This window comes from Poromitra crassiceps, assembly GCF_964638095.1.
Source record: "Poromitra crassiceps genome assembly, chromosome: 21".
In the NCBI taxonomy this organism is placed as follows: Eukaryota; Metazoa; Chordata; class Actinopteri; order Beryciformes; family Melamphaidae; genus Poromitra; species Poromitra crassiceps.
Genome location: NC_139638.1, coordinates 21,037,322 through 21,046,605, shown reverse-complemented (window position 1 = coordinate 21,046,605; position 9,284 = coordinate 21,037,322).

Sequence of the window (9,284 nt, the reverse complement as noted above, 5' to 3'; positions counted from 1 at the left end):
CACCCGGGCGGTGGGCACTCGAGGACATGCGGACGGGCACGCATTCCTTCAGCGCTCACAGGTGGGAATCGAACCCAGGACCTTCTAGCTGTGAGGCGACAGCGCTTACCACTGCACCACCGTGCCCCCATTTTTTGTTTTTGTTTAAGTTAGTCTTAGTGATATTTTTTCAAGTCAGGATGGCTTCTACTTTCTTTTCTCTTATATTGAGAGCCTGCTGGGCATACATCCAGGCCACGACTCGTATTACTGCGAGAAAAACACTCTTTTTACACCATGTTAATATCCGCGGCATGTGCCAGCTGCATCCCCTGACAGCAGGCCCTGGAAGAACTATGCTGCTGGCTACTGACAAGGAGGGAAAGGTCCCGGCGAGGTGGCGGCTGATGTGCAAGAATTAATTGCTTCCTCAGAATCCAATAAGCAGAACCGAGAATCCGTTAATTTGCCAAGTAGAATACATAATAAACCTCCCATAGCAACCCTGCAGTAGGTTAATGGAGGAGTTCCAGTATAACGATGGCAGTAAATGTGGACAAGTTGAGGTGAACAAAATGAACGATTGTTACGACCGAAGTTCGGGAACAAGATCACACCTCAAGCACACGTTCAATTTCCTGATCTCCTCTACCGATACTGTGCCAAACCACTGCCTTCTCTCTCTGCTGTATCTCAGTCTCAGTTCTCTCATCAACCCCCCCCCCCCACGCTCTTCTCTCTCAGTACAGGAACCACAGGGGGATACGATGGAGCCAAGAAGACTCCCCCTCAGCAAGGCAGTGTCCCCGGCCCGCTCTGAGTCTCATTTCCCTGGTTCCTCAAGCTAACCATCGCCCCACAACTCATCCGACCGCCATCAGTTCAACCCTTTCATTCTTGACCCCTCTTTTCCTTAATAAACCATCGGGTGACTTTTTGTTTTTATTTTATCCGCCAAACCCAAAAAATATCCGCATTTGGCGCTTGGTGTTAATTTTGGACCATATCTGTCAAATGATCGGTCAAAGAAGCAGTAGTCTCGCTGGCCAGCCTCCTCTCCCTTCTGTCCGAGGAGTCTGGCGCCGCAGGTCTCCATAACTGGGATAAACCCTCCCCTGCTCTACTCTGCTCTCCCATTGGAGCGACTGTTTCGGTGGCAGCCGGATGTCCGCTCCCGGCTTATTACAAACTCTGTCATTGGCTCCGACCGTGTCAATCAGAGCGGCTTCCGCTCCCTCCTCCCTGTGTGTCGCTGTAAACAGTGCCCTGCCGCCGCAGTGAAAACAACAACGCTAACTAGCTAGCAAGCTAACGGCAGAAACCTACACGCTAGCTCGTTGCTACACGCTGAAAACGGCAAGTTGGATTGTTTGAAACTATTTTCCCAGGGCACTGCCGCTAAGCGCCGTCCATCGCAATCCCACTATGGAGACCTGCGGCTTTAGTCTCGCTGGCCAGACTCCTCTCCCTTCCGTCCGAGGAGTCTGGCCAGCGAGACTAAAGAAGCAGCAACAACGCAGCCATGTGCTCAAAGCTACGTACTGCTACTCTTCACACAACATGAGCAGACATTGTATTGTGGCCAGATAGTCTCCAATGTTTTGTCCATGTAACAGACACTCTTATCAATGAGTCAGCAGAGTCTTACAGGACACGGGGGATCGAACGTGTGACCTTCTGGTTACGGGACAATCTTTATAACAATCAATGTGCATTGAATTTAACAGCCATCGAAGTACAGGTTATTTTTAAATGTGACTAAGTCATCAGTAACAACATTATCATATTTTTAACATCATTTGGATTTTCTTACAGCAAAGGTCACCCTTTTTAATGTTGTGCTACACTATGACCTTGCTGCAGCTGTTATTTATTCATTTAAAGTTTCTTGATGATCTACAAGTAGACAAAGGTACCATAACGCCATTTCTGGATTACCAGGTGCGACTCGGCAAACTAACGTTATAATCCCAACCCGATCTCCCATTTTTTTTTTAAATAGCAACGTTTGTGGACCAACGTTGCTATGTTACAATTTCGTCTCCGAAATTGTAAAATGGTAATCCACGGAGCAGATGAATACAATTTCATTCAAGTCTAGAAGTGAGTCGTCTTAAAGTTAATATCCCAGTCTTCTTCTGTTTACCACGGCGGGTATTGTGCTGCGTATTTACCATGATTTACCGTGTGTAGCCCTATTGTGTGGAGGCTACACACGGCATGTCATGTTTTGCAGTGATCAAGGCAAACTGGGTTGTTTTTTAATGGAGAGACACCTAACGTTAGTCTGGCTGTCTGTGACAGAGGAGAGGACTGTAACCTAACGTTAGTCTGACTGACTGTGACAGAGGAGAGGACTGTAACCTAACGTTAGTCTGACTGACTGTGACAGAGGAGAGGACTGTAACCTAACGTTAGTCTGACTGACTGTGACAGAGGAGAGGACAGTAACCTAACGTTAGTCTGACTGACTGTGAGAGAGGAGAGTAGGCTACTGTCACTGTAACCTAACATTAGTCTGACTGACTGTGACAGAGGAGAGGACTGTAACCTAACGTTAGTCTGGCTGACTGTGAGAGAGGAGAGGACAGTAACCTAACGTTAGTCTGACTGACTGTGAGAGAGGAGAGTAGGCTACTGTCACTGTAACCTAACATTAGTCTGACTGACTGTGACAGAGGAGAGGACTGTAACCTAACGTTAGTCTGGCTGACGCTTCAGAGCTTTTGAGATAGTTCATCGCGTTGCCGTCCACCGCCATTGATTCCTCAAAATACGCTATAATCCTGCCTGTAGTTACGTTCGGCCATTTACACATATTATCTTCCCATGTGTCCACTGTCAACGGGTGTGGGATACACTCTTTCGTTAGATAGGAGACTCAGAGAATGATCCCAAGTTTGCATTTTTTCGGCGGTCGCTATGGCTACTACGGTAGTACCTTACGCTTCTCTGTATTCACAAACACCGGAAGCGACAGACACGATCGCGGCCGAGTCCGGAAGCAAACCGGAAGTGCCCAGGAAACTCGTCTATTGTATGACCTATGCCCAGTGTTGGGCAAGTTACTTTCAAAATGTAATATACTACATATTACTAGTTACTTTCATTTGAAGGTAATAAGTTACTTTACAATATGACTTTCTGTGTAGAGTAACTCGTTACTTATTACACTACTTTTGCATTACTTTTACCAAAACAACAGCAGCAGCAGAATGACATCGCCGCCCCGGAACCATCCCGAAAAATAATTTCAACCGCCTCGAAATCAGTGTAAACAATCCAAAATTCTAAATGTTGTTCTTTTCCTTTGTTATTGTCATCTATAGTGGTTATTTGCATAAAAACACACAGTTTGATTAGGAAATGATTGTATCTTTTTTTAATATGTGCTTTGATTTAATAAAATGTAACTCAATTTGTAACTTGAGTTACTTGACAAAGTAACTGGTATAATATTACTGAAATCCTATAAGTAATAAGTTATATTACTGAGTTACTGCTAAAAGTAATATATTACATGTAATATGTTACTTTTGTAATGAGTTACCCCCAACACTGATGACCTATGCCTGTGCTTTTGATAGGCATCCGTACAAATATTGTTTTGTAAATAGCTGCAGAATTTGTTATCGTTCTATTATATAATAAAGCATTATCACCAAATGGAAGGTGAGTTTGTAGGGTTTGTGAAAGGCTATATTGTCTGAACAACAGTAGCTTCAGGAACCATCTGTCCAAAGCCATCCTTCAACCATCTGTCCAAAGCCATCCTTCATCCTTCAGCATATTTTATGATCTTTGTGGGACATGGAATGCCAAGCATGAAACACTGTGACCTTGTGACGCAAGAAGTGGACGTCTGTAAACAAACTGGGAACTTCAGCGACTCCCACCAGGAACTCTGGGGGACCCCATCTGAGAGGAGATAACTCCTCACGAGATTAGGATCGCTGAATCTGCGCGGAGGAACGCCTCGGGGAATGAAGATGTTCACCATGGGTCTGTGGGTTCTCATGGCCTTCGAGCAAGAGGTTTTGGAGAGGCGGTGACTCTGGGTTCAGATCAGAAGCCCACACAGACAGACACTGGGATGACACTAGAACACTGCAACATTAAATGGTTGCATGATCTAGGTTTCCATCATTGCTCTATCAATATTATTTTCTATTCTGTGTGTATATGTTCTATACTGTCTACAACAAATGAATATAATACATATATGTTTTTGCTTAGTATTTTTGATAAAGGTTACATAATGTTTTACATAGATTGAAACAACAGCAAAAAAAAATACAGTAAGAAAACACAGCAGAAAGAAAAAAGCAAATAATAAAAAGAGAAGGAACTTATTGGACTACAAACAAATTAATAAAACTGAAATCATAAGATTAGCAGTTTAAAAAAATCTCTCTATATATAGGAGGACCATATACCGTATATATATATATATATATGATGGTGGTTTTGTCCTCTCTTTCTATCCATCCTGCTGATCCAGCTGCACCTATACATGCACCAGGAGGGTGAAGGTCAGGCCTCGCCCACCAACCAACCTGGCCCTTCTTATTAATATCCACCATCTCCTCCTGATACATTTGGTATCATGTTGTGGATAGCAGATAAAGCCACCCAGAAAACAACAGCCCAGCTCTGACCCGAAACTCCACCCAGAAAACAACAGCCCAGATCTGACCCCAAACTCCACCCAGAAAACAACAGCCCAGCTCTGACCCCGAAACTCCACCCAGAAAACAACAGCCCAGATCTGACCCCGAAACTCCACCCAGAAAACAACAGCCCAGATCTGACCCCAAACTCCACCCAGAAAACAACAGCCCAGATCTGACCCCAAACTCCACCCAGAAAACAACAGTCCAGATCTGACCCCAAACTCCACCCAGAAAACAACAGCCCAGCTCTGACCCCGAACTCCACCCAGAAAACAACAGCCCAGATCTGAGCCCCAAACTCCACCCAGAAAACAACAGCCCAGATCTGACCCCAAACTCCACCCAGAAAACAACAGCCCAGATCTGAGCCCCAAACTCCACCCAGAAAACAACAGCCCAGATCTGACCCCAAACTCCACCCAGAAAACAACAGCCCAGATCTGAGCCCCAAACTCCACCCAGAAAACAACAGTCCAGCGCTGACCCCAAACTCCACCCAGAAAACAACAGCCCAGATCTGAGCCCAAACTCCACCCAGAAAACAACAGTCCAGCTCTGACCCCGAAACTCCACCCAGAAAACAACAGCCCAGATCTGAGCCCAAACTCCGGGTGATGGGGATGGCTCACTCCTTACACATTAGCATGGATCCAAAACAGTGCGAGGATGTCACAGTCACATGTAGAGAGAGAACACCCATTCCTCCTCCAGACCCATACTCCTTCCACACGGTGATCTACAGTTTCTGCACGTCAGCCGCCATTTTTACACTTAGCCATTGACATGCACCTCGTATCCGTCCAGGTTGTATTAATACTGTAGATATGATTTCCATTTACACCTGGCATTAAAATAAGTCTCCCATGTCCACATTAAAGTTAGATTGCTTTTCCCCGCATAAAACGCAACACAAGTCGCGGCCAGTCGCCACACAAGTGATGTACACTACAGTATATATATCCTCTTAGTGCAGTACAGTGTTGACATCATATAGAAAAATGACAAGCACTCGGTTGGGATCTCCAATTCAAAACAGAAGAAGACTTTTTTAGTCTTTTTTTATATACGAGGGATCAGCCGAGCAGCATTTTGGTCAACAAACCGCGTCACTGGGTGGCAACGGCAATATGGAGCCTGAGCTTTGCGAGACTTGAGTGTCTGACTCTAACTGGCTGTTTACATTAAAAAAACGGCGACAGTTCACACAACTTTAACACGACATGCATATATTATGCATCAAACTCTTGAGCTACTTCTGCTCTCACTCAAAATGACAAAATATAAGCGATGTGATGTATAGTTTTTGAGATATTAACGTTTGTTTTGGCACAACTCATACTAGTTAACTGCCACGGGGGGTTCCGCATTTCTGGGTGGCAAGTGACGTCACACTGATTCGTCCTATAGCAGTTTGATGAGCTGTTGCTGACAGTTTCAACTGGACAAATTGATATGCAGATCAGATGGATGCTGCAGAGGAACAAGGCAGGAGAGTGAGGAGACAGGCTTGGGAATGAACAAAGGTTTCAAACTGTTAGTCTCAGCATGCAAAGAATACAGAACAGGTCTAGACTAACAAACACACACACACACACACACACACACACACACACACACACACACAGACAAATGTGGGTAGCTGAGATACTGTATGAGCAAATTAACTAACAACAAGGGACAGCTGGAGTGGTGAGGCATTGAACGGCATGTGGGAAACACTGGGGCGCCATCTGCTGGAGAAACCCAAACAAGGCAGATGAGAGGGAAAGTGAAGCAGGGCCAGCGTGTAACTGTGGAGTCAGTCAGGGTGACCACAGCACACAGAGGTCATCGTCACACAAACAGAGTGCTGCAGGCATGACGTATTTATTTTTCTAGGCCAATTTGGAAGTTAGCATCGCCTCCATCTGCCTCCCTTAACTGATCAAATGGCTGGGGTGCCATCACACGTAACGGATGTCAGACTGAACCTCCTCCGCCAGGCTCTCCCTGCAGAGTCTGCCAGTGTTCCAATCCCAGAATCATAGGACATAAATTGATCCAGAGTAAAGCCCAAGTATTTATAAGAAGATGTAGATTCCAGAGTAAAGCCCAAGTATTTATAAGAATATGTAGATTCCAGAGTAAAGCCCAAGTATTTATAAGAATATGTAGATTCCAGAGTAAAGCCCAAGTATTTATAAGAATATGTAGATTCCAGAGTAAAGCCCAAGTATTTATAAGAATATGTAGATTCCAGAGTAAAGCCCAAGTATTTATAAGAATATGTAGATTCCAGAGTAAAGCCCAAGTATTTATAAGAATATGTAGATTCCAGAGTAAAGCCCAAGTATTTATAAGAATATGTAGATTCCAGAGTAAAGCCCAAGTATTTATAAGAATATGTAGATTCCAGAGTAAAGCCCAAGTATTTATAAGAATATGTAGATTCCAGAGTAAAGCCCAAGTATTTATAAGAATATGTAGATTCCAGAGTAAAGCCCAAGTATTTATAAGAATATGTAGATTCCAGAGTAAAGCCCAAGTATTTATAAGAATATGTAGATTCCAGAGTAAAGCCCAAGTATTTATAAGAATATGTAGATTCCAGAGTAAAGCCCAAGTATTTATAAGAATATGTAGATTCCAGAGTAAAGCCCAAGTATTTATAAGAATATGTAGATTCCAGAGTAAAGCCCAAGTATTTATAAGAATATGTAGATTCCAGAGTAAAGCCCAAGTATTTATAAGAATATGTAGATTCCAGAGTAAAGCCCAAGTATTTATAAGAATATGTAGATTCCAGAGTAAAGCCCAAGTATTTATAAGAATATGTAGATTCCAGAGTAAAGCCCAAGTATTTATAAGAATATGTAGATTCCAGAGTAAAGCCCAAGTATTTATAAGAATATGTAGATTCCAGAGTAAAGCCCAAGTATTTATAAGAATATGTAGATTCCAGAGTAAAGCCCAAGTATTTATAAGAATATGTAGATTCCAGAGTAAAGCCCAAGTATTTATAAGAATATGTAGATTCCAGAGGCAGGGTTCCAAATGAGACATTCTGCAGAGATATTACAGTAGGCTGAAGTGCATCATCTGAGTTTGACTCTGGTTGATCATAAGCCTCCATTTAGCTTAGAGCACCAGAGGTTAACATTAATATTCAACGTCTTCTGCAAGGTGTCTCCCAACTCTGCCAGGAGGATTATATCGTTCACATAAAGTAAACGTCCTAAAACAACAGCGTCCAATTCTACCCCAAAGCAGAATGCTTTGATCTGCAGGGCTAGATCATTAACACAAAATGACAAACAAGTCGCTACTGAGGGCTTTTTCCCCTCCAGCCAAAACAGCTCGGGCAGTATGAAACCTGCTGGGGATCAGTCGCATTTCAGAGCCTTGATATTGGTAGAAACACGTCCCTACCCAAAGTGTAACTTATGCAAAGTGTAGTCTGCATTTTCAGACAGGAGAGCTGGGACTGTCTCCTTGGCCGACTGGTTAGCGTGTTCGACTTCGATATAAAATAAGGATCTTCATGGAACAGTCCAACCCGGGTTCGATTCCCCCCTGGTCAGTGAAAGCTACACAGGGGGAGGTGGTGTAACCACTGCTTTCAACCCGGGTTGGCTTAAGGAGAGCACACTGCCCCTTGGCCATTGAGATTGTCCCTTTTTAAAATAAATCACACTGAAAGCAGGTTTGTAAATAAGGCGCCCTCACACACTGCAGCTACTGTAGGTACTCACACAGAGCTGCAAACGCCCACACACACTAACTAAGCTAGTACAACTCTAGCTTGACAAACTGAGCACACAGCAGCATCAACAACACATGCAGTAGTACACATTATGTAAACAAGTGCTCAATCAATGCAGACAGCACCATCAAATTGTTCTTACGTTTAGCAGTTCTTATTTGTTTACTTTTTCGTTGCAAACTCCAGCTAGCTGAGGCTGTGCACTGCTGCAACAAACTGTATACACGTGGTGATTAGGACTATGCAAAGTCAGAGTTTTCACACAGCACAGCTGGGACTGTCTCCTTGGCCGACTGGTTAGTGTGTTCGACTTATAAAAAAAAGGCATTTGACACGACTCCGGTTCGAATCCCCCCTGGACAGCGAAAGCCACACAGGGGGAGGTAGTGTAACCAACCACTACTGTCAACCCGGGTTGACTTAAGGAGAGCACGCTAGCCCTTGGCCATTGAGATTGTCTCTTTTGAAATAAATAACACAGCAGAGCTGAAAGCATTTTTCAAAATAAAGCTCACTCGTGAGCTATGGTAGCCTACTCTCACAGAACTGCAAACGCCCACACCACATGGCTACTACTAGGCGACCTTGACACACCGATAGAAGCATGCAGCATCATTACCCCGCTAGCCGGGCGCTTCTGGCTCATACGAGCGCATTAGCGCCCGGCGAACGTCACGCATTTCCCATTTTACACTGTGCCATTTTCATGTCTAGGTCTAAATGCCGGCTCCTACCTGAGTCTTCACGTGAAGTGAAGACGCTATCCGATGCAAAACATCCTCTTCTTTTAATGACACCTAGTTGTTGCATCCAAATTGTTGCATAACCCCCACTTTTCTGTCTCTCAAAAACCGAAAAGCATTTATCTGGCGCACCGCTTCTTCTTCTCT